Below are 26,702 nucleotides of genomic sequence, written 5' to 3'. Positions count from 1 at the left end.
ACACACGGCGGAACTCCCGGCAGACTCCCGCTTTAAAGCCAGCCAAATTCTAAATTTCAATCCATCTTCAGGAAGGCTGGTAGTGCTGAAGTCAATTTCTCGATCAACTTCAGTACAACCAGCCTGTCAGGTTTTATTATTTTTTTTCCGCTCAGAATACAATAGCGCAGTGGGAGGGATTCTTAACCCCACCCCCAAAACAATGACTGTTGATGGGGAAATTGAGTGATTTCCCTTCTCTCAACCTGTGGTTGAAGGGAAGAAAACTGCATAAGTGTATGCAATTAATAAAAGATTATTCCTGCGCTACCATTTAACGGTAAAGTAGAGTAAAAGAACTGCTGATAAATGAATAAATAAAGTCGCGCTATGGAAAAATCAGATCTCCAATGTGATAGAAATATGTGAAATGAAATTAAAATTAAAAAATGGAGAGAGGAAAGGAAATATACTGGGTTAGAGCTGCCTGTGCCTGAAGCCCTCACTTCCTTATTGGGGAAGAGAGGGAAATAAAAGTGTGAAATAAAAAGGGTATGGCGCTAAACCCTATCAGTGATGAGATGAGTTAACTTATCAAAACCTAGTGTTTATTTTTTATATATAAAAAGAAAAAAGAAAAAAAACTGTTGGTGATACCGTGCAGAGATATCCTAAAGCAATTTTATCCAAAGAAGATTGTGTGTGATTAATGTGGAGTCAACATTCATGTTCCATTATAATTAAAATCAAAAATGGGTGTTAAATAATCCTATACGTATCAACCTACTAAAAACATGTAAATATTCATTTAAATGTGCACAAATAGTGGAAATAATGTTAGTATTCGACAATATGTTAGTTTAAAACAGATTGTGCAAACATGTGCAAAAAAGCAACTAAAGGTCAGAACAACCAAGGATCAGAAATGATTCAGCCAAAAAAAAAAAAAAAAAAAAAAAAAAAAAAAAAAAAAAAATCGCATGAAGACGCAAAATGTGCAAATAGACAATAACTAAGGATCACAACAACCAGGGGTCTGAAATATTTTCAACCAATAATCGCATGAAGACACATCTGTGTCCAATATAAGTCCAAAATTAATATTTGGCTTGATAATACTGCCTCTTCAGATTATTGTTGTAATTGTTACAAAAAGTCAATAGGGAGTATTTGATTCACTCGTGCAAATAGTGCGGGCTTTCAATTAGAGAACTTCATCCCCGGTGCGCCACTCAGTGTTATAGTGTGTAAATGCTCTCACCAGAGTTAATGCCCCTGTGGGGCTGGATGGACCTTCACAATGTAAGCCACTGTGTCGCTCTCTGGCTGCTGCTGATGCACTGGGTGAAGCTTCGTTATTCCGTCCGTATGGTATCCAACGTTAATTATATAAGGAAAGACATATCCATAGTGTAATACGTTCTTAACCAAATCGTTCGTTTATTAATATTAAAATCTACTCACATTTTACATTAAAAGCATATGCGTATAGAAAAACTCCGCCGTTCGTCTCAAACGAGTGCACACAACGTGGCCACGCCCTACGCGTTTCGTCACTAGGACGTCGTAGTAATAATCATGCGATTATTGGTTGAAAATATTTCAGACCCCTGGTTGTTGTGATCCTTAGTTATTGTCTATTTGCACATTTTGCGTCTTCATGCGATTTTTTGGCTGAATCATTTCTGATCCTTGGTTGTTCTGACCTTTAGTGGCTTTTTTGCACATGTTTGCACAACCTGTTTTAAACTAACATATTGTCGAATACTAACATTATTTCCACTATTTGTGCACATTTAAATGAATATTTACATGTTTTTAGTAGGTTGATACGTATAGGATTATTTAACACCCATTTTTGATTTTAATTATAATGGAACATGAATGTTGACTCCACATTAATCACACACAATCTTCTTTGGATAAAATTGCTTTAGGATATCTCTGCACGGTATCACCAACAGTTTTTTCTTTTTTCTTTTTATATATAAAAAATAAACACTAGGTTTTGATAAGTTAACTCATCTCATCACTGATAGGGTTTAGCGCCATACCCTTTTTATTTCACAAAAGAACTGCTGAGTCCACCGAAAATGGATCAGACCGTATCCACTTAGTATAGAGTCAAGGGGTATGTTGGTGTCGCGCTGATCCCCCACTCTATTTCCAATGTAGGGAGTGTGTCTACTTCCCAACTCTAAAGGACTACATGAGTAATCAGACTAGGACAATACCTAATAGAGTGAGGTCTAACAGTAATTCAATAAATAAGTAATAAGTCAATTGATCACTAAAATGTAGGCTAGTGTAGCTAAAAATTAATCACTCCACGTAAATATATTGTAATCACCGTGTGGAATATAAAATTCATCCAAAATCAATGTAGAATCATAAAGAAATAGTGAAACAATGAAAGTGCCAAGTGCTCAATGTCTGAAAACAGGTGTCTGGTGAGTGCTTAATAGTAAAGCCACTTACCTTATGGCAAGGGAAAAATGTACACACACACACACACACACACACACACACACACACACACACACACACCATTGGAATTGCACAGAAAAAGCACTTAAAAAAGGAGTTGGGTTCTACATATCACTTTTGAATTGAATTTTTTTTCCCCCATATGTATTTATAGGAAAATAAGACTTGAATAAGCATGGACATTTAGTTCACATATTCTGGAGTGGTTTATTGTGACGCATGCTGGAAACGTCTCTGTAGTGCGTTCACCACTGTTTTTTTGGACTGTTTTCTGCGCTTTAAATCAAATTTTAAGTTAAGTATCTGGACAATATTTTTGATACTTTATGTGACGCACGTTAGAAATGGCTCTGCAGTGCGTTTACTAATTCCCTTTTTTGTTTTTGCACTTATACATGATTTTGAAGTTATAAGCCATATGGACAAAATTTTCTTTGATACTTTATTATGATTCTGTATCTTTAGGTTTTGTTTGTGATTTTTTTTTCTGCACCCCTGTAGTGCGTTTACTTCCCCCCCCCCTCAGCACTTTATAGATACTGGTTTATTATTTATTTATTAACCTGCACTACATAGTGCTTAAAGTATATTTATGCACGCTTAGTCTCTTCATTATTTGGTATCACCCCTGCGAGTGGCTTGTTTTCAGACATTGAGCACTTGGCACTTTCATTGTTTCACTATTTGTTTATGATTCTACATTGATTTTGGATGAATTTATATTGCACACAGTGATTACAATATATTTACGTGGAGTGATTAATTTTCAGCTACACTAACTTATTAATTTTTAGCCAACTTATTAATTTTTAGCTAGTGATCAATTGACTTATTGATTTACTGTTAGAAAATCACTCTATTAGATATTGGCCTAGTCTGATTACTCATGTAGACCTTAAAACGGGAGTCCGCCGGGACTCCGCGTTTTTTTTTTTTTTTAAAGCCAGCAGCTACAAATACTGCAGCTGCTGACTTTTAAAATAGTGACACTTACCTGTCCAGCGCGCCCGCGATGTCGGCACCCGAAGCCGATCTCTAGATTGTCTCTCCGGTCCTGCCGCCGCCATCTTGGGTATGGGAATCAGGAAATGGAGCCTTTCGGCTTCATTTCCCGGTTCCCTACTGCGCATGCGCGAGTTGCGCTGTGCAATAAGGAAGGTCCCCGCTGCCTCTGGGATCTGTGTTTCCCAGCAGGCAGCGGGGCACTTGCAGAAAGTGGCGTAATCTACGCCCCTTTCCGCAGAGAGCTATCCCGGAAGTGGGTGCAGATACCTGTACTGTACAGGTATCTGCACCCCCCTCCCCCCTGAAAGGTGCCAATTGTGGCGCCGGAGGGGGGGAGGGTTCTGATGAGCGGAAGGTCCACTTTAGGGTGGACCTCCGCTTTAAGCCCCTGTACACACGGTCAGACATTCTGCCAACCAAATCCGTTGGATTTTGTCCGAAACTGTTGCATACACACGGTCGGACCAAGTTGTCGGAAAATCCGATCGTTCAGAACGTGATGACGTTATTTTGTTACGATGGGACTACGTTCAGGCTAGTAGCCAATAGCTTTGGTGTAGGAATTTGATCTGAGCATGCGTGGCACTTTGTCCGATCAAAATTCTCGATCGGACCAGTTTGTTGTAAAATATTTCCAACAAGTTGGAAAATTGGGTCCGACGGAAACAGTCCGATGCATACCACACACAGTCGGATTATCCGACAACACGGTCCGACGGATTCTCCGACCTTGTGTACAAGGGCTTAGAGTTGGGAAGTAGAAACAATCCCTACATTGGAAATAGAGTGCGGGATCAGCGCAATACCAACATACCCCTTGACTGCATAAAAGTGCATGGCCAACCTCAATGTCTTACTAAACCCAGGAGCCTGCATTCACTATATCTGGTCTCTCACAGTACACAGAACATGTAAATGCTACTATTTTAGTAAAATATAAACAACCTTTTCTCATCGGCAGTTAGAGCAGCCTTGCGACTTCTGTGTCTGGTAAAGCTTGTAGGAGGAGTTTTCATTCCGCTCTGACTGTCCTATAAAACTTTAGGACTCCTGACCTTCTGTATGGACATTGCCGATTGGCCCTATGCTGATCACATGCACTCTCCCAAAAAAAAAAAAAAAAAAAAAAAAAAAAATAAAAAAAAAAAAAAACACACACAAACACACTCCACTCACAATACCGAACTGAGCATGTGCGGTCTGACTGCTTCCATTTATAATATTCAGAGGGGAGTTGGAGACACTGAAAGAAGGTGAAGATCAGAGAAGACAGGATCAAACAGCCTCCATTAATCCTTAGCAGCACCCCCACAGTGTCAAACCATTATGCAGTTTCGTGCAGCCATTTTTTTTTTCTTCTAAAGGATCGGGACTTATTTCTGCATTTCATACAGGTACGGCAGCCTGTTTAATGCCCGAAAGGAAAATAAATAAAGGGGGGGGGGGGGGGAGAGAAGAGAAAAAAAAAAAAAAAAAAAAAAAAAAAAAAAACACACCCCACAAACTTTTTAATGTCCTATGGCCAAACTCTGTATAAACTCTAAGTATATCTTGCTTATTCCTCCCCACAGTACAGCAACATGCACGTTACCACTTTCCTTGTTCATGCATCTAAAACCCAACTTGCCCCAATTACACTTACAGTATAAAGCAGACAAATAGAAATCACAATGCAATATTATATATCTATATAGCAAAAATTGAAACAATGTGAAAAAAGTGATATTGGCATATAAAAAGGCAGACTGAATTAAGATGGCTGGAATTTGTAGTACCACAGCTGCTGCAAGTGCTTGCTCGCCACCCGAGCTCCCCTTTTGTCGTTTCTGAGCACCCGATGCAAGCAGCAGAACAACATTTTCCAGCCAGCTGTAAAGGTTAGAACATCCCAGATAACAGAGGAAGAGAGTTTATATCCGATCGATTAAACTTTCAATTGGCTGCGATATATTATTATGCCATCTCTACATCACCTGGGGAGTGAACGATCAGACCCTGCTAGCTTCACCAATAACCATCTGCAGAGCTGGCCATAAGCCGTACAATCTGATCATACAATCTCTGGTGTCATCAAGGAAGTCACTAGTGCAGTTACATAACCAATTGGGAAAGCCCTTTGTAGATCTAAAAGTGGTTGTACAATCATACTGTGTGGCTAGCTTGGGGCTCCTGGGGTGGGGGATTTTTCAGGGGCCTTTATCTGTATTGTGCCCTGTTTACACTATACAGGTATGTGAAAAAAATAAAAGTAGCAGCAGGTCTGCATTTTACCCAACACAGCCTGGGGCATGAATAGAGTGTTTGTTAACATTCGATAAAAAAAGTAAAAGTAAAAGTAAAAAAAAAAAAAAAAAAAAATGATAATATAATAATAATGCAGGTGTAAAGAAACCCTTACACTTTCACAGCGATGTAAAGGGAACCTGTGCTGTGAGAATATATAGGCCGCCATTGCTGACCTGATGATGCCAACAATATATAATTGTTTTGTATACAAAAATCAGGAATTCAGCCTTTACTGCATGCTTTTTCACGTCAAGTGACACACACATCCCCAAAAAATAAAAATGTACACACACACACACACAGTATATTTGCAGAAAAAAAAAAAATAATAATAATGTGCATAAAATTTTTTTGGGGGGGGAATCAGCCTGCAGAGCATCGCAACCGCAATCAGTGGATGGTGGGTGCAATACCAGATTCCTGCAGACTCTTTCTCCAGTTCTCTGTCCATACCTAGGTACAGACTTTGTTAGTTGGCTAAAGGAAGTGTCAATGGACTACTAGTGTGATCATCACTGCAGTAATGTTCCACTGAGAACTGCAAGTCCATCTGCCAAGGAAGCAAATGGTACTTGCATTTCATTCATTCACAGGTTTCTGTCAAAAAAAAAAAAAAAAAAAAAAAAAAGTGACAGTGCTTTTGGGGGGAGTCACATATTACACTCTAAATATGAGCAACATGTAGAAGGGTGCAAAAAGGTAGATTTAGGCTGTGGTCTTCTTCACAGAGGGGTACTTCACCCCTTGGCACAGAGTGTCCGCACATAGGCGGCTCTGCGTAAACAACTTACCACATTGAGAGTGCGCTCCCTGCAGGCTTCCCAGCACGGTAGCCAACGGGGATCTGTAATCTCCCGATCGGGAGCTTTCCGATCAAGTTACCCTTGTGACCACCAATCACAGCACCCAAATGCCCACTTCTGCTTCCTGGCTATTAGAATTCTTAACCACTTTCCATCCACGGTATAGCTGAAAGACGGCTAGCAGCACGGACTTCCAATGCTAAAAACTTTTAGTACAGTGTTGCATGACCGTGCAATTGTCAAAGTGCTTCAGCTCTAAAAGCAGAAAATTGGACTGGGCAGGAAGGGGCTATAAGTGCACAGTAAGCAAGTGGTTAAAGGGCAAGGAGTCGGCCAGCGAAGGGGTTAAGCGTATGTCTGCGTTTGCCCACATAAGTTTGCACAGATGTCCTATTCATCCCTGTGTAGGCACTCCCATTCATGTCAATTGAGACAGAGTGGCTGCACGAACACAGCCACTGTGGGTGCAGGCACGTGGTCCCAAGCATAGACAGTGTGTTCAGGGGCCGCACACTTGCATGGCTGTCAAATTGGTACCAGTAGCGATGTGTGTGCAGCCGCTGCATCCAAATGGATATCAATGAAACTGCCTGTGTATCCCCATGGCTGTCGTACTTGTGTGTGCTTAAGTACACCTGTGTAAACCAGGCCTCCAACTGCAGTTCCTCAAACACTCCCCGTAGGTCATGTTTTTTAGGATTCCCCCATTCTGGGGCCAGGGGTTTTCCCCAGGTCAGTAATTATCACCGTTCTTCCTGTTGAGAGCATTATGACCCACATTGCATTGTCACAGATGAAAAAAAAAAAAAAAAAAAAAATCTTTGCTAGACCGCACAAGTGACTAAGAAAGTTTGTAAACCCAAAAGACAAAAACAAAAAACCCAACTCTCATATAAAGCTTAAACACATTCATATTTCTCTTTTTTTTATCTGCAGCTAATCAAAACTCATTTCACCTTTCAGAAAAAAAAAAAAAAAAAAAAAAAATTAATTATATTATATTATATATATTTTATAAATGAATAGGGGAACTAACACCTTACACGCTCAAAAATTCCTGGTCCACTACACTAACTGCAAGTCCTGAAGCAGGGCTCAAAAAGCCCAGTGATAGTTAACCCCTTCCCCACCGTTACCTGCATGGGTTATGGACTGTCAGTACCCATGCAGCCAGTGTAGCGGACCAGGGATTTTCAAAACCCAAACCCCCTGGTCCGCTACACTGGCTGCATGGGTGCCGACAGTCCATAACCCATGCAGGTAAAGGTGGGGGGGGGGGGAAGGGGGTTTACTAGCACCGGGCTCCTTTCTCAGGCGGCGAAGGGGGTTTACTAGCACCGGGCTCCTTTCCCAGGAGGCGAAGGGGGTTTACTAGCACCGGGCTCCTTTCCCAGGCGGGGGGGGGGGGGGGGGGGAGGGGGTTTACTAGCACCGGGCTCCTTTCCCAGGAGGCGAAGGGGGTTTACTAGCACCGGGCTCCTTTCCCAGGAGGCGAAGGGGGTTTACTAGCACCGGGCTCCTTTCCCAGGAGGCGAAGGGGGTTTACTAGCACCGGGCTCCTTTCTCAGGCGGCGAAGGGGGTTTACTAGCACCGGGCTCCTTTCCCAGGCGGCGAAGGGGGTTTACTAGCACCGGGCTCCTTTCCCAGGCGGCGAAGGGGGTTTACTAGCACCGGGCTCCTTTCCCAGGCGGCGAAGGGGGTTTACTAGCACCGGGCTCCTTTCCCAGGCGGCGAAGGGGGTTTACTAGCACCGGGCTCCTTTCCCAGGAGGCGAAGGGGGTTTACTAGCACCGGGCTCCTTTCCCAGGAGGCGAAGGGGGTTTACTAGCACCGGGCTCCTTTCCCAGGAGGCGAAGGGGGTTTACTAGCACCGGGCTCCTTTCCCAGGAGGCGAAGGGGGTTTACTAGCACCGGGCTCCTTTCCCAGGAGGCGAAGGGGGTTTACTAGCACCGGGCTCCTTTCTCAGGCGGCGAAGGGGGTTTACTAGCACCGGGCTCCTTTCCCAGGAGGCGAAGGGGGTTTACTAGCACCGGGCTCCTTTCCCAGGCGGGGGGGGGGGGGAGGGGGTTTACTAGCACCGGGCTCCTTTCCCAGGCGGGGGGGGGGGGGTGGGGGTTTACTAGCACCGGGCTCCTTTCCCAGGCGGGGGGGGGGGGGGTGGGGGTTTACTAGCACCGGGTTCCTTTCCCAGGCTTTTTTGAGCCCTGTTTCTCCACCCTGTGATATAAATAGAGGGGAAAGGCCAGGTTCCAGGGGCCGCCGATGCTCCCGCTGCAAAATGGGACATTAAAGCCTCGTACACATACGATTGTTGGCCAACCGAGCATTTGATTTTTGTCAAAAGGTCGTGTGCCAGGATCTCATCTTGCATAGTAACAGTACACAACTGTCGTGCAACAAACACGAACGTAGTGACGTACTAGGAGGAATTTCAGCTCTTGAGCAGCACCCTTTGGGCCCCCTCTGCTCATTTTGTATTTGGTGAGCATTGATTCCGAGCATGCGCGTTTGTACTTTGGACTTGTGTGACGGATTTGTGTACTGACCATACAAAAATCAACGTCAAAAATTTACTAGCATGTCATCCAACATTTGTTGGTCGAAGGTTGGACAACAATTGTCAAAAGGAGCTTACCAACAGTAAGATTTTTAGGAAAATCTGTCAATAGACAATCCCCTGCCAACAGTCGTACCGTGTGTACGAGGTTTAAGAAGAGATTGCTGCACCCAACAGTCCTTCAGAAAAGCTGGAACATCTAAGAACTGGCAGGTATTGTAGAACGCAGATAATGGACCTTCTCCCTTTCAAGGTATGCCTGGGCAGCTCAGTTCATATCTATCTACACACACACACACACACACACACACACACACTTTATATATTTAGGGTTGTGATAGAGAATTACAGAACATACTGTTTGGATTTTGCCTACAATTTCAGTAAAGCTCTTTATAAGCCTGGTCTGAGGTTATTCAATGGGGTGCATGGTAGATTATGGCATACCAAAAGACTTTGGTCTGTAACGCACAATGGGGTATGAAGAAAAGCCACTACTAAAAGGTTAAATCAGCAAGACAAGTGAGAGGAGGGATGCACTTGCTATGGGTAACCCGTAACTACTAGTGAAGTACATAGCAGCCGGTCATAAAACGTGGTACCTGGCATGGGTTCTCTGGTAGTCAGGGGTTCTGTGATCTGACTCCCCCCACCAGCAGTCGGTACCCCCAAAAGTATCTGGGGCCAAACCGGCAGTTATGGAGACCCCATATACTTAGCCGTATGGGAGAGTGAAAGAATTAAGTTACAGTGCGCATGAGGCCCACGCTACTAGGCACGAGACGAGACCCTATTCTGTCACTTGGAATGAGGTGGCAGAGGTAAGCCGGACTGGTGGAGAGGGCACAGGCTCAGCAGTGTCCCTTCTAAATGCAACATACATGAAGAAGTTGTGTAGTAACACAGGAAGTACATTTAACTACTGCATTGTACAGCTCATCTATGATTTATGGTCAGACCTGTTGATCAGCTAAGCGAATCACAGTACAGAGCAGAGACATGGCTGTTTTTTTTTTCCTCCCTGAAAAATAAGCCCCATCTACCAAAAAAGCAGGACATATTGTACACATTGCACTTTTTTGGCACAGATAACCGTTTCATTGCCCTTAGATATTAATAGCTTTCCAGCCAGTGTCATTAGTACAGTGACAGTGTATAGTATAAGCACCAGTCACTCTATTAGTGTCACTGGAGAAGGTCAGTTGTTACTGTTAGATTGTCTATAAGTGTCTGATCGCCACCATTACTAGTATATGGAGGAAGGAAAAAAAAAAAAAAAAAAAAAAAAGATGAAAAAAAAAAAGTGAGGAAAAGCCGATCACGGGCTCTTCCTATTTACACTGTGATCAGCCATGATTGGAAACGGCTGATCACATGGTAAAGGGTCTCCATCGGAGATCATAGTTGCGGGGTGTCAGACTGACGCCCCGCAACAACGATCGCCACGATGCACGCCCCCGGGTGCGCAGGGGCTCAAAATCCTGAGGATGGTCTATGACGTCCAGTCAGGGTTTTGAAACCACTTTGCCGCCGTCATTTGACAAATTGGCAGGCAGCAAGTGGTTAAATTCATAAAAAAAATTTCCAAAAAAAAAATCATTTGAAAAGACCGCTGCGCAAATACAGTGTGACATAAAATATTGCAACAACCACCATTTTATTCTCTAGGGTGTCTTATTTTTTTTTATCATTTTTTATTTTATTTTTTTATATAATATATACATCATTCTCTGTAACTATTACCTTTTGTACCACCACCCCCTCCCTTTAGAATGGAAGCTCTACAAGCAGGGCCCTCCCGTATCGAACTGTACTGTAATTGTGTTGTTTCTCCCCCCCCCCCCCCCCAAAAACATTGTAAAGCGCTGCGTAAAGTGTTGGCGAAATATATATATATATATATATATATATATATATATATATATATATATATATATATATATATATATATATATATATATATATATATATATATATATATTTATTTTCATACTCATACACACACACTTTTTCTTTGCACAGAAATAATTGCGAAATACTTTAGTCAAGATAACAAATTAATTGCGCAGCTCTACTGCCTCATCAGCGGCCCTGTCTGCGATTGTCAGTTAAAAGGGACGTAGCGCTCCCTCACTCCCCTGCATCCTCCAATGGATGAGGGGAGCTGAATCATGTGACTGTACGGAAGCAGACTGAAAATAGGCAAGTACACCCCACCCATTTACACACAGGTGTCCAGAGGGGCGAGGGAACATTCTTAGGACTAGTTAGGTTTACACTGGAATTCTATTTTAAGTAACAAAGTAGGAAAGGTACAAATTGTTCTGGTGCACAAGAGGTGTACAGGTGTGAGGAGTGAAACGTTTAAAACTGAAGTATGGCCTAAGCTTCTTTGGTTATACTTTTCATGGGTGATAAGAGTGCACTTACTTTTGTGCTCACCTGTGACCCAGAACCAGCCGACAGCGGGCAAAACCCTTCTGTCAGCTGATGTCACGTAGCAGCTCCAGGCTCTGGAAAAATCCCAACCACATTGTTGAAATCCACCCAGATGCCCGATCAAGAGCTGGCTCAGCCTCTTAGCGTGCAAAATATATATTCTGCTACATGTCTCTGGTATAAAAAAATAAAAAAATAAAATCCCAATAAATGAATATTAATTGATTTGCGTGAAACTTAGAATGTCTACAAAAAAATATATATATATATATATATATATATATATATACTGTGGAAATTAACGATTAATTGCTCGATTAATCGTTAAATTTTTTTGATCAATCAAAATTATTTTGATTGAGGATGATCCACAGCTTGAGCTCTGCAGTCTCACCCATAGGAATGGCCATGGCTTCAGCCTAGCTCCGGAGCAGCGGCCATCTTGGTCCACCCGGCGCACTGACATCATCACCCGCCTGCTTGTACCGTCTACTCTGCAGACGGGTCTGCCTGCTGTCTATTGTGGACAGTACACACAGATTCCGAAAATAGCCGAAGACGAACGGCGCCTGTGCCGTGAGTCCAGGTTCTAGCCCCACCATCCAAGTGGACAGTTAGAATAAAAAGAGCCGAGCACAGCGAGGCCGTGCCCAAAGCATGGCGAGTGAAGCGAGCCTGTAAGGGGCCCTATAATATTAGCAGCCCTATGTCCACTTGGGTGGTGGGGCTACCACCTTGACGCACGCCGCCGTTCATCTTCGGAAATTTTCTGAAGCTCCTTCTGCTCCTTACTGCGCAAGCACTGCGCCTGCGGAGTACGGGGCAGACAGTATCCGATGGCCGGACTCTATATGCCAGAACACCGATCAGGGGGTACACATTAGGATGCCCTTGACCCAGAAGTAGGCAGCGACATACGGGTAGGTTGCTTTGCCTACATCGGCCGCTCGCCTGCAGTACATTATAAACTGGCAGTCGGAAAATAGTTAAAGAGGTTGTAAAGCCTTACATATACCCAGCGGAATTGATGGGATTCCGATCATACAAAGCCTCCAACCCAAGTTGTACCGGTTTATCTGCAGCCATCAATCCTGTACATCCAAAGTGCAGAACTTTAAAGCTTGTAGTTGTAGAAGCAAAATTTCACCCATTGGTCCAGCAGAGACCTGTGACATCACAGAGGAACGATCATGTCCCCCTCAGTTCTTAGGAGGATCATTCTCTATCCACACAAGCAGCCTGGCAAAAGCAAATATAAAATCGCAGAGAGGCCTATGCCGAGCTGGCACCACGAGCCGTCAATTTCTTAAGTGCTCAACTTATAAAAATAGAAAATCTTTGATCAACGCTTATGTCACATCCAGATTAGCAGAATTAGTATGATTCATAGAATTTCAGCAGCGTTTGGAGAACACGCTGTTGCGATTTGCATTCCCCAACAGAACAGGCACCAAATTGAGACGTCAGCTGTCAGAGGGCGAGATCTACTAAAAGTCTGGTGGGGGAAATTCCAGCACAAAGCAGCCACATGATACCTAGTGTATGGAAACCCCAACAATCAACTGCTCTGATGCCTTTCGGTCTGCTAAATAGACAATTGAAAGTGTTTGTTCTACCCGTACAAAAGGAGCAAGAAAATGCCAGTTGATCCTGCCAGAAATCCTTGCCTTTGTGCTACAGGCCTGACAGGCAGCGGATGGGCCAGTGGGCAAAGAAGCTGGCAGATGCACTGGGGCCAGTTGACATTTATGGCACCTCCATACTCGTAACCAACCCCGGCGCTCTGCGCACCACCGCACATTCTTTAGCAGTGGAACTTAAAGTATAAACATTGTAACGATTTGTCCTTTACAAAACGGAATATACTTTGTTGTGTTAAAAAAAAAAAAGAAAATTTATAAAATATATATATATATATATATATATATATATATATATATATATATATATATATATATATATATATATATATATATATATATATATATATATATATATATATATATATATTTTTTTTTTGTAGAGACCTTAGAGAATAAAATGGTGGTTGTTGCAATATTTTATGTCGCACTGTATTTGTGCAGCAGTCTTTCAAATGCAATTTTTTGGGAAAACAAAAAAAAAAAAAAAAAAAAAAAAAAAAAAACACCACCAACTAATAAAGTTAACTTTTTTTGGTATAATGATAAAGATTTAATGACGCGAGAATCGCGATCTTTTTATTCCAAGAAAAAAATGAAATAAATTTGCGATTCTTATTTTGGCCAGAATCATGCAGCTCTACTGCGCACTACCCCATAACCAACCCCCGTAATCTGTACGTCACTTAAATTGGCCATACAAACATTAAAAGTTTCTTTTGTACAGCCAGTGGGATGAACAGATTCCTCCATCTACACTAAAAACCGTGCACATGAAGGAAACTCCCGCTAGGGCTGCCATGTTCTGAGAGCCAGCCCTGCTGTCTGTAGGAAAACCTGACTAGTGCTTCCATATGACCAGACACTGATCAGCTGACAGTTTTCTGACTGGTACCTTCAATATTTCAGACCATGCCACCCACCTATCAAATATTGACCATTTCATTAGGAACTGAAACTCAGTGTATGTCCAGCGTGACCTCTGACCACTACACTACATTCTGTGCACACAGGAAGGGACAGGACAGAGGGGGGTATCAGTCAGTCAGTGGTGGAGGGAGGGGAGGGGGTGTGCGTCAGTCAGTCAGAGGAGGGGGCGTGCGTCAGTCAGTCAGAGGAGGGGGCGTGCGTCAGTCAGTCAGAGGAGGGGGCGTGCGTCAGTCAGTCAGAGGAGGGGGCGTGCGTCAGTCAGTCAGAGGAGGGGGCGTGCGTCAGTCAGTCAGGAGGTGGAGGGAGGGGAGGGGAGCGTGCGTCAGTCAGTCAGTGGTGGAGGGAGGGGAGGGGGGCGTGCGTCAGTCAGTCAGGAGGTGGAGGGACGGGAGGGGAGGGGAGGGGGGCGTGCGTCAGTCAGTGGTGGAGGGAGGGGAGGGGAGGGGACGTGCGTCAGTCAGTGGGGGGGGTGTCAGTCAGTGACGGGGGATGGGGGGGGCGACAGTCAGTCAGTGGCGGGGGATGGGGGGCGACAGTCAGTGGTGGGGTGTCAGTCAGTGGTGGGGGGGTGTCAGTCAGTGGTGGTGGTGGTGGTGGGGGGTGTCAGTCAGTGGTGGTGGTGGTGGTGGGGGGTGTCAGTCAGTGGTGGTGGTGGGGGGGTGTCAGTCAGTGGTGGTGGTGGGGGGTGTCAGTCAGTGGTGGTGGTGGGTGGGGGGGGGGGGGGATTGTCAGTCAGTGGTGGTGGTGGGTGGGGGGGGGGGGGGATTGTCAGTCAGTGGTGGTGGGGGGGTGTCAGTCAGTGGTGGTGGTGGGTGGGGGGGGATTGTCAGGTCAGTGGTGGTGGTGGGGGGATTGTCAGTCAGTGGTGGGGGGATTGTCAGTCAGTGGTGGTGGGGGTGGGGTGGTGGGGGGTGTCAGTCAGTCAGTGGTGGTGGGGGGGGGGGGTGTCAGTCAGTGGTGGTGGGGGGGGGGGTGTCAGTCAGTGGTGGTGGGGGGGGGGGTGTCAGTCAGTGGTGGTGGGGGGGGGGGGGGTGTCAGTCAGTGGTGGTGGGGGGGGGGGGTGTCAGTCAGTGGTGGTGGGGGGGGGGGTGTCAGTCAGTGGTGGTGGGGGGGGTGTCAGTCAGTGGTGGTGGGGGGGTGTCAGTCAGTGGTGGTGGTGGGTGGGGGGGGATTGTCAGGTCAGTGGTGGTGGTGGGGGGATTGTCAGTCAGTGGTGGGGGGATTGTCAGTCAGTGGTGGTGGGGGTGGGGTGGTGGGGGGTGTCAGTCAGTCAGTGGTGGTGGGGGGGGGGTGTCAGTCAGTGGTGGTGGGGGGGGGGGTGTCAGTCAGTGGTGGTGGGGGGGGGGTGTCAGTCAGTGGTGGTGGGGGGGGGGGGTGTCAGTCAGTGGTGGTGGGGGGGGGGGTGTCAGTCAGTGGTGGTGGGGGGGGGGGTGTCAGTCAGTGGTGGGGGGGTGTCAGTCAGTGTTGGTGGAGGACAGTCAGTGATGAGAGGGAGGGGGTGTCAGTCAGTGATGAGGGGGGGAGGGGTCAGTCAGTGGTGGTGGTGGGGGGGGTGTCAGTCAGTGGTGGTGGGGGGGGTGTCAGTCAGTGGTGGTGGGGGGGTGTCAGTCAGTGGTGGTGGGGGGGGGGGGGTGTCAGTCAGTCAGTGGTGGTGGGGGGGGGGTGTCAGTCAGTCAGTGGTGGTGGTGGGGGGGGGTGTCAGTCAGTGGTGGTGGGGGGGTGTCAGTCAGTGGTGGTGGGGGGGGGGGGGTGTCAGTCAGTGGTGGTGGGGGGGGTGTCAGTCAGTGGTGGTGGGGGTGTCAGTCAGTGGTGGTGGGGGTGTCAGTCAGTGGTGGTGGGGGTGTCAGTCAGTGGTGGTGGGGGTGTCAGTCAGTGGTGGTGGGGGTGTCAGTCAGTGGTGGTGGGGGGGGGGTGTCAGTCAGTGGTGGTGGGGGGGGGTGTCAGTCAGTGGTGGTGGGGGGGGGGTGTCAGTCAGTGGTGGTGGGGGGGTGTCAGTCAGTGGTGGTGGGGGGGGGGTGTCAGTCAGTGGTGGTGGTGGGGGTGTCAGTCAGTGGTGGTGGTGGGGGGGTGTCAGTCAGTGGTGGTGGGGGGGGTGTCAGTCAGTGGTGGTGGGGGGGTGTCAGTCAGTGGTGGTGGGGGGGTGTCAGTCAGTGGTGGTGGGGGGGGGGTGTCAGTCAGTCAGTGGTGGTGGGGGGGGGGTGTCAGTCAGTGGTGGTGGGGGGGGGGTGTCAGTCAGTCAGTGGTGGTGGGGGGGGTGTCAGTCAGTCAGTGGTGGTGGGGGGGGTGTCAGTCAGTCAGTGGTGGTGGGGGGGGTGTCAGTCAGTCAGTGGTGGTGGTGGGGGGGGGGTGTCAGTCAGTGGTGGTGGGGGGGTGTCAGTCAGTGGTGGTGGGGGGGGGGGGGTGTCAGTCAGTGGTGGTGGGGGGGGTGTCAGTCAGTGGTGGTGGGGGGGTGTCAGTCAGTGGTGGTGGGGGGGGGGGTGTCAGTCAGTGGTGGTGGGGGTGTCAGTCAGTGGTGGTGGGGGTGTCAGTCAGTGGTGGTGGGGGTGTCAGTCAGTGGTGGTGGGGGGGGGGTGTCAGTCAGTGGTGGTGGGGGGGGGTGTCAGTCAGTGGTGGTGGGGGGGGGGTGTCAGTCAGTGGTGGTGGTGGGGGGGGGGGTGTCAGTCAGTGGTGGTGGGGGTGTCAGTCAGTGGTGGTGGGGGGGGGGGTGTCAGTCAGTGGTGGTGGGGGGGGGGGTGTCAGTCAGTGGTGGTGGGGGGGGGGGGGTGTCAGTCAGTGGTGGTGGTGGGGGGGGTGTCAGTCAGTGGTGGTGGTGGGGGGGGGTGTCAGTCAGTGGTGGTGGTGGGGGGGGGTGTCAGTCAGTGGTGGTGGGGGGGGGGTGTCAGTCAGTGGTGGTGGGGGGGGGGGTGTCAGTCAGTGGTGGTGGGGGGGGGGTGTCAGTCAGTGGTGGTGGGGGGGGGGTGTCAGTCAGTGGTGGTGGGGGGGGGGTGTCAGTCAGTGGTGGTGGGGGGGGGGTGTCAGTCAGTGGTGGTGGGGGGGGGGTGTCAGTCAGTGGTGGTGGGGGGGGGGTGTCAGTCAGTGGTGGTGGGGGGGGGGTGTCAGTCAGTGGTGGGGGGGGGGGGGGTGTCAGTCAGTGGTGGTGGGGGGGGGGTGTCAGTCAGTGGTGGTGGGGGGGGGGTGTCAGTCAGTGGTGGTGGGGGGGGGGGGTGTCAGTCAGTGGTGGTGGTGGGGGGGGTGTCAGTCAGTGGTGGTGGGGGGGGGGGTGTCAGTCAGTGGTGGTGGGGGGGGGGGTGTCAGTCAGTGGTGGTGGGGGGGTGTCAGTCAGTGGTGGTGGGGGGGGGGTGTCAGTCAGTGGTGGTGGGGGGGGGTGTCAGTCAGTGGTGGGGGGGTGTCAGTCAGTGTTGGTGGAGGACAGTCAGTGATGAGAGGGAGGGGGTGTCAGTCAGTGATGAGGGGGGGAGGGGTCAGTCAGTGGTGGTGGTGGGGGGGGTGTCAGTCAGTGGTGGTGGGGGGGTGTCAGTCAGTGGTGGTGGGGGGGGGTGTCAGTCAGTGGTGGTGGGGGGGGGGTGTCAGTCAGTGGTGGTGGGGGGGGGGGTGTCAGTCAGTGGTGGTGGGGGGGGGGTGTCAGTCAGTCAGTGGTGGGGGGGGGGGTGTCAGTCAGTGGTGGTGGGGGTGTCAGTCAGTGGTGGTGGGGGGGGGTGTCAGTCAGTGGTGGTGGGGGGGGGTGTCAGTCAGTGGTGGTGTCAGTCAGTGGTGGTGGGGGGGGGGGGGTGTCAGTCAGTGGTGGTGTCAGTCAGTGGTGGTGGGGGGGGGGGGTGTCAGTCAGTGGTGGTGGGGGTGTCAGTCAGTGGTGGTGGGGGTGTCAGTCAGTGGTGGTGGGGGGGTGTCAGTCAGTGGTGGTGGGGGGGGGTGTCAGTCAGTGGTGGTGGGGGGGTGTCAGTCAGTGGTGGTGGGGGGGGGGTGTCAGTCAGTGGTGGTGGGGGGGTGTCAGTCAGTGGTGGTGGGGGGGTGTCAGTCAGTGGTGGTGGGGGGGTGTCAGTCAGTGGTGGGGGGGGGTGTCAGTCAGTGTTGGTGGAGGACAGTCAGTGATGAGAGGGAGGGGGTGTCAGTCAGTGATGAGGGGGGGGGGAGGGGTCAGTCAGTGGTGGTGGAGGACAGTCAGTGGGGGAGGGGGGGTGTCAATCAGTAGTGGTGGACAGTCAGTGGGGGAGGGGGGTGTCAGTCAGTGATGGGGGGAGGGGTGGAGTCAGTCAGTGCTGGGAACAGACAGGGTTAGGTCAGTGCTGGGAGCAGTCATTGGTGTGTCGGTGAGCACAGGGCAGCGATGTGATTGGCGGGTGATGAGTACAGCGGTGGGGGGGAGTGTAGTTCTCTCACCTGCCTCCTCCGTGTCCCGGTCCCCGGTTCCCCCCGGCATGTACCCGTCTTCGGTCCCCGGACCCGCTCGGTGTTTCCCCGGTACAGGCCGCCTCACACTGGCCGCATTTCCCAGCACAGCGGACACAGCAGCGCCGGGGGCGGAGTCTGATTCTCTCCGCCAATCGCGGCCCGCTTACCGGCAAACCTGGGCGTGTCCGCTAGTCATTTCTTACCTACCCGGGTCCTAGTGCCGCCGCGTACATCATCAGTGCTGGCCGGGGAGAGACACACCGGGGACACACTGATCACCGACACCGATATCATCAATACCGACACAGATCTTATCAATACCAACACCGATATCATTAGTACTGCTGATATTACTATTAGATTTTTAGTCTACATTAAGTATTTTAATCTGTTTTACAGCTACAATCCCCATTACCACTACTACATATTATTACTATTATATTATTATATGTATTATATTTATTATATTGCTCAGATTGCGCTGATTATTATTTCAACCAATATTACTTTTTATGTGTTACTTATGTTTATGTTATTATTATTATTACTATAATTGTGATTGCCAATGGTAATATATTATTACATTCTATATGAATTCGTTTTGCTGCTGTTACAGTCATTATCTTAAATACTTAATATTATAATGATTATTGCTATCATCATTATTATTATTATGATTACTGACATTTATATTATTACTATATACCAGTGTCACTCATATTACAGTTACCAATATTATTATTAATATATAATATATTATTATTTCTGCTAGGATTTTTCAATTGTTTCTGTAATTAACATGATTTTTTTATTCTACTTTTATTATTGCTATTATTATTGTCCTATGTACTGTATGTATATATTATATAGATATACCTATATATAGATGTATATCTATATATATATATATAGAGAGAGAGAGAGAGAGAGAGAGAGAGAGAGAGAGAGAGATGCATATATATCTATATAGATAGATAGATATATCTATCTATCTATCTATCTATTATTATTATTATCATTATTAATAGTAATACATTAAATATATATATATATTTATTTATTATTATTTTTAACCCCTTTATAATGAAGGTGAAACAAATCCTCACACCTGAACAGTTTTATAACTTTGACGTATGTTAGCTGTAAATATCATCACAATTACTTAGTGTTTCCAGGTAAATCATAGCGCTTTTTTTTTCCCCCAGGACTAATTAAGCTTTCATTTGGTGGTAAATAGTAACAAATATCTCCTGATTTTTTTTTATCATGAAAGGAAAATTGGTGCAAAATAGTAAAAATTAAAAAAAAAAAAATGTTTAAATTTAGCTGTACTGTATATTTTTTTGATATTACCATAACCTAGCTTAAAAAAAAACAAAAAAAAAAAACAGAAATAAATTCTCCGGCCCCTGATGATCGCAGTGATGCCACATATGTGTATGTTATATGTGGTATGTACCCATAGTACAGCTCAGAAACAAGTACACTTGCTTATTTTTAACCTTAAACACACTGATATTAAATTTTAAAAAAATGCTTTTTTTTTTAATCCTAAGGAAAGTATAGTGACCCTGACCCTAACCTTGACCTTTGACCCTAACCTTGACACTTCCCCCCGCCCCCAACAAGCCTTGATCAACCTATTGGTTTCTTTCTTTTTTTTTTTTACACACACTTCTTTGGTTACATTTTTCGCCTCTAGCAGAGAAAAAGATACAATGTATTATATAATGTGTCCTGTATGTAGATAATGTTTCTTTTTGTTCTCCATTGAAGAGGGGAAAACAGGGGCAGGCAGTACACTGGCTCATTACTGTGTTAGCCAATCAGGGGCTATCATGGTGACCGAGAACTGGCAATCCTGCTTTCCAAATTGTTAGCAAGAGACCCCGATCCCTATTCTGGGATCACGGTGTGCAGTGCGATCCCAGCACAAACACAGGTATGAATATATAATCAGCCCCACAGATAAAGGCCAACTTCCGCAAGGTTATATATATATACGTGTATTGGTGGGGTTAAAAATCCTATTATTTTGTATTATTATCATTGTTAATCACTTGTATTGATACTGCTAATAGTAATTAAATGTTATTTTATTTATATATATATATATATATATATATATATATATATATATATATATATAATTTTTTTTTATTATTATTATTCCTTTCTTGTTACTGTCATGTCATTATTCTTACATTTTAATACTTTTATTATTATTATAATGGTTACTATTGTCATCATTATGATTGCTGCCATTGTTCATAATATTTGTAACACTCTTATTGTTCTCCTTGTTGGCATTACCATTAGGCTGCGATGGAACCTGACATTCTCTGACCTGGCCCATCTCCATTTGACATGTTCACTGAGCGGCTGCTATGGATTGAGAATGTGGCACTTGACTCTGAGTAAATCTGCTGACTTTGGACCCTTCTCACACAGGTGTTCACTTAGTGGCCCAGCCAGGCAGGCAGGTTGTAGGCAATAAATGTATATACACTAAAGTTGACCATAAACTATACAATCTGATATTACAATTAGTGTATAAAGTACCTCTGCGCCAACCACCTTGACAGGGGGAATAGAGGGATGCTGCAAACACTGAGGGGAGCTTCACCTACTCCCTGAGCAATATCGATTAAGTGGTTTTAGTGTTGCGCAAATGGGGGAATACAAGAAAGGAGGGGAGAGGGGGGGGGGAAGGGGGGAGAAAGAGAGGGAAGGAGAAAAGAAAAAGGGGAAGGGGAAGAAAGGGCAGGGAGGCGGAAGGGGAACAGATGAGTATGCAGGTAAAGGATAAAAGGGTAAAGGTCAAAAAGTGCTGGTGTAAAATTATGTGTCTGGGTGTGTACAAATCCTTGTTCGGTACGTGCTAAACTAAAATAAATGTTAGAGAGTGGCAATCAAATATAGGTTGTGATAGAGTGCCATACAAATAAAAACTCACAGTAATGAATGAATGCCTGAAACAATAGACATACACACCCACGATTTGTATGTCTATTGTTTCAGGCATTCATTCATTACTGTGAGTTTTTATTTGTATGGCACTCTATCACAATCTGATATTACAGCCTCCTTTAGATCTACTATTGATGATGTGGTACAATAGGAGGGGGGGGGGGGCTTTTTCACCTAAGTACATCCTCCTGCCTGCATGCCTGAGCTAAGGGCAGATGGATTCTAGGAAGTAAATGTTACCCAGATAGTAATCAATTGTGCTGCAAATTTGAAAATGACTTGCTAAGCTAATGCCAGATTTGCCAGGCTTCACAAGTTTGTTGTACAATTGCAGCAAGTCCGCATACAGATCAACTTTCTTTGCAAACATTCTGCAAGTTCTGGTTCAGTTATGTTGTGCACTAGTCCTCCCACCACAGGGGGGCGCTGCGGCTGAATTTTCATGCTGTAGACTCGCAAAGCTCTTACTGTAGACTGACCACGGCAATTTTGCTCTAGCAAGAGACTTGCCACGAAAATTTGCTACAAATTGCAAAAGTTTCAACTAGAACTTGTGCTTCAAGTGCTCTGCAAGTGTACAACTTCTCTCCTCCAGTGGATACCAAGGCTCTATGTTTGGCCTTCACATTTCCACTTCCCGGCGGTCTGTGCTGTGAGGCTCGGGGCTGGTGGACAGTCCCTCGCCCCTAGCACTCCAGTTTCAGTGTCTTCTCAGAACATTCCCAGGCTCCACCATACCCCCGGTATCATTCCGCCCTTGGAGGGCAGGACAGTCTCCTCTCCACCTCTCCTGGACCCTGAGCGTCACTGTAAGTTCTGTGAATGCCTAAACAAGCCTTTTCCCATCCCATTGTTTCTATTTGGTACTTTTAACTTTTTATTGATCATTGTTCTGGATTTATAACATTATTTCCGGTAGTCCACCATCTTTTTGTTTCCTTGCCAATAAAGAATTTTCATTATATTTGGGACTTCCATCATGGTTATTTATCACTTTTTGGATCATCGCTTCCCTATTTATTTTTTATATGTTCTTTCTCATCTGGTCTGTTGAGTTCGGGAGCTGCGACCTCAGTTTGGTGATTATTATGCCGTGTACACATGACGGGACTTTTCGGCAGACTAGGTCCGACGGTCTTCCTGATGGACTGTCGGTGGACTTCCGAACGAACGGACTTGCCCACACACGAAACATACTAAGGCCGTTCGAAAGTCCCTTCGTTTTGAACGTGATGACGTAAAACAGGACTAAAAACGGAAGTTCAACAGCCAGTAGCCAATAGCTTCTCTTGCGTCGTATTTGGTCCGTTGGACCAGCATACAGACAAACGGTTTTCCCAATAGGGATTGAGTCTGTCGGACAGATTTGAAACATGTTCTATTTCTAGGTCCGTCGATTTTTTTAATGAAAAGCAATCTGATTAGCCCACACACGATCAGATTGTCTGACCGACTGATTCCGTCGGACCTAGTCTGCCGGAAAGTCCGGTCGTGTGTACGCAGCATTACTGTATCACTAATGCCACGTACACATGTTCGGACTTCCCAAAGGGAAATGTTCGATGTGAGCTTGTTGTCAGAAAGTCCGACCGTGTGTACGCTCCATCGAACATTTGCTGTCGGAATTTCCGCCCACAAATGTTTGAGAGCAGGTTCTCAAATTTTCTGCCAACTTCACTTTGTTGTCGGAAAGTCCAATCGTGTGTACACAAGTTTGTCACAAAAAAGCTCACGCATGCTCGGAATCAAGCAGGAGGAGCCACACTGGCTATTGAACTTCCTTTTTCTCGGCTCGTCGCACATCTTGTACATCACTGCGTTCTCATGTTCGGAATTTTGGGCCAACATTTGTGTGAACATGTGTATGCAAGGGAAGTTTGAGTCAGCAACCTTCGGAAAAAAATCCACGGTTTTGTTGTCGCAAAGTCTGATCGTATGTACGTGGCATTAGACTTCATGGTGATCCCCGTTTGTGCCTGGTCTTTTGATGTTTTTTTTTACTTAGGGTACACGCACATGGCCGATTGAAAATACAGCAGCTAGCACTCTCAGGACCTTGCTGTCAGAAGTTGTAAGCTGCGTATAAAAGTTCTCTGTATGCATGTGACATTTAAACAAAGTTTACAGATATACAAAATTAATGCAGTCAGATATCCCCACCTCGTGCCCTCCATTGCTAGGAAGCAGGCTGCTTCCTAGCAGTGGGGGGGGGGGGGGGGCGGGTCTGCTCAGTGCATTCACTTGTAAACACAGAAGTCTGGTTTTTGTGTTTACAAGTGACAGCTCTGCACTCTGTGTGTAACCCCCCTGAACTCTACACTCTGAATGTAATGCAATCCTGGTATTTAATTCCCCTTTAAGACCCTCCTACTGTTCTTTAGTCGCTAGGACATAAGCAGCTATTGTCACCTAATGTGCATTGCTAGGACATAGTCAGCTATTCCAGCTTAGCTTCCTCCTTTGCTAGGACGCAGGGGACACTTGTACTCTATGTACATGTATTCATATACACTTTAGCACAAAACATACAAGCCTACAGCATCCTTTGTTCAGACACAAATGGCTATTGCCACCTAGCATCCTCTGTTGCTGTGACACAGGCAGCTTTTGCTGCCTACCATCCTTAGTTGTTAGGACACAAGTGGCTATTGCTGCCTAATGTCCTCCATTGCTAGGATGTAAGCGGTTCTTGTACTCCAAGTACATGTACGTTGTATGCATTTAAACTTTAGCACAAAGTATACAAGCGAACATTGCCCTTTGCTAGGACACCAGCAGCTAATGTTGTCTGGCATCATCTGTTGCTATGATGCAGGCAGCTCTTTCCGTTTAGCATTTTAAGTCGCTAGTGGCCATTGCTGCCTAATTTCTGTTGCTGGGACACAGTCGACTATTGCTGCCCAGCATCCTTGTTTGCGGGGGTCTCTTGAATTCTGAATACACGTATGCATGTAAACTTTAGCATAAAACATAGAAGCTGGACACAAGCAGCTATTATTGTCCAGCATCCTCCGTTGCTATGACACAGGCAGCTTTTGCCCTCTATCATCCTTAGTCACTAGGACACAAGTAGCCCAATGTCCTTCATTGCAAGGCAGCAAGCAGCTGTTGCCGATAGAAATGTGAACTCAGCCAGTGCTATACAATCTCAGTGAAAAGAAAGTGTTATGCCTCATACACACAATTGGATTGTTGGCTAACAAAACCGTGGAATTTTGTTCAAAGGTTGTTAGCTCAAACTTGTCTTGCATACACACGGTCACAAAAATGTTGGCCAACAATTACAAACGTAGTGACGTACTACGTGTTTTTGCAGCTCTTTAGCGCCACCCTTTGGGCTCCTTCTGCTAATTTCATGTTAGTAGAAGTTCAGTGAGTGTTGATTCGCGCTTTTCTTTTTGCATTTTTCATTTAACGCTTTTCATTTTGTGCTTTTCAGTTCGTTTCTGAACAGCCGTTCGTCAACCAGCCATGTTGGGGAATCGGAGGACAGAACGTGCTATTTATTATTGGCCTTGGAGTTATTTCTTTGACATTATTTTTTTGGTTGAATAATGATTTAATTTGGTATATTTTCTATATTTTTGGATTCATAGAATGCACTTTTTGGTTAAGTTCTATTGGCAGATAGCATGTCTATTTTTTTTTTAATGCACAATAAAAAAAATGGTGTAGAATAATACTTGGCTATGTGTTTTACTTCAAATGACAGTTTGGGAGTAGGCAGTTACATTAAAAAAATTACAATGTAAAATTGACAAGAGACACCAACATAGTTGTATCTTTGATCTTATAAACTACGGGATAATGGTGTTGTGGTAACTTGCACAAATAAAAATTTAAAAAAATAATAATATTATTCTTGATATCACTAGAAAAAAAAAGCCTTTGAAAATTTGTTTGCAATAACTCTGTCAGTGAAAACCTGGCAATGGGGGGCGTGGCCTGACCTTGCATGGAGTAGGACGCGTGTCTCCGGAGCTCCGCCGAGGAATCCTGTCTCCCACGCTGATCCTGTGACACCACAGCACCGATACTTACCTAACCACGTCTGGCAGGCGTCCCTCCATTCCGGCACGTATGTCTCCCTCGAAATCCCGACAATCGGCGGCGGCGCGATTGTCACAATACCGCCGACATGTGAGTGAGGAGGGGGAGGAAAATGGCGGCGCGGAGGAGCCGGGAGGGCCGCGTGTGGCGGGAGACACGGACAGGCTTCTTGAAGCCATTACATTGTGCCGCACGTCCCTTACATCCCAAATTGAGGAAGTGCAAACTGACATCTCTTTATTGAGGCAAGACTTTCAGAAACTACGCGACCGGGTGAGGGAGACTGAGACCCGTATCAGTAATGTGGAAGACGCTCTCCCACCACTGCAAAGTGATGCTGACCACATGCAGAAGCAAATAGATCTCCTGATTGCTAAACAGGACGAAATGGAAAATCGTATACGCAGATGCAACATCCGATTGATTGGTCTCCCGGAGGGGGCTGAAGGTAAGGACCCCACAACTTTTCTGGAACAATTGCTGATAAGTACCTATGGCCGAGAGTCTTTTTCCCCCATGCTGGCGGTTGAAGGCGCGCATCGTATGCCTGCCAGGCCTCCACCTCAGGGTGCACCTCCACGCACCTTTATTGCAAAACTCCTGAACTATAAGGACAGAGACGCGGCCCTCCGCATGGCTCGGGAAAAGGGTAATATTCCTGTGGGCAATATTAAAGTTGCAATCTTCCCTGATTTTTTCGCGGACGTCCAGAAACGCCGACAGAGTTTCATGGAGGCCAAACGATTACTGCGTGCACAGCAAGTGAAATACTCTATGCTATTCCCAGCACGCCTCAGGGTGGAGGCAGGAGACCGGGCGATCTTCTTTGAACAACCCAGAGAGGTCATAGCATGGTTGGAACGCAGAGGGCCTCAAGAGGGAGCTGCCTGAGACCCATTGGGATGTGTGAGCTAACAAAATTTTTTTTCGTCTCTCCCCTGGTGTTCTGGAACTGTGGCAGGTCGCCTGATTTCTACTTGCTGCTCTATTATCGCCAGGGTGCTTGCATCTGTGGCGTATGTTACCTTTATGCCCTTTTCTACTTTGAGATCTGCTGAACTTTCCGATTCTGGGACATTTGCGCCGGCTGATGGTGTCAACGTTCATGGATCAACTTTTTTCCTTTTTTCTTAGTGTCCCTGTTGGGGGACCTTTTCTGCAATACATA

The 26,702-nt window shown here is 46.4% G+C and overlaps 1 protein-coding gene across 1 annotated transcript in view; it reads right to left on the bottom strand.

Moving 5' to 3' along the window:
- The window catches only part of PIK3CD (phosphatidylinositol-4,5-bisphosphate 3-kinase catalytic subunit delta), a 102,123-nt gene extending 83,464 nt beyond the window's left edge, over positions 1 to 18,659 (bottom strand). Inside the window, exon 1 of the mRNA XM_077458043.1 lies at positions 18,503 to 18,659. The gene's annotated coding sequence lies outside the window, so the exon portion shown is untranslated. The remainder of the gene's footprint in view (positions 1 to 18,502) is intronic.
- Between the last annotated feature and the right edge of the window lie 8,043 nt (positions 18,660 to 26,702).

This window comes from Lithobates pipiens, unplaced genomic scaffold, assembly GCF_037356315.1.
Source record: "Lithobates pipiens isolate NorthernLeopardFrog02 unplaced genomic scaffold, aLitPip1_a1.2 Scaffold_27, whole genome shotgun sequence".
NCBI lineage: Eukaryota > Metazoa > Chordata > Amphibia > Anura > Ranidae > Lithobates > Lithobates pipiens.
Note: the sequence above shows the minus strand (reverse complement) of the source record. Positions and strands in the feature narration are given on the sequence as shown.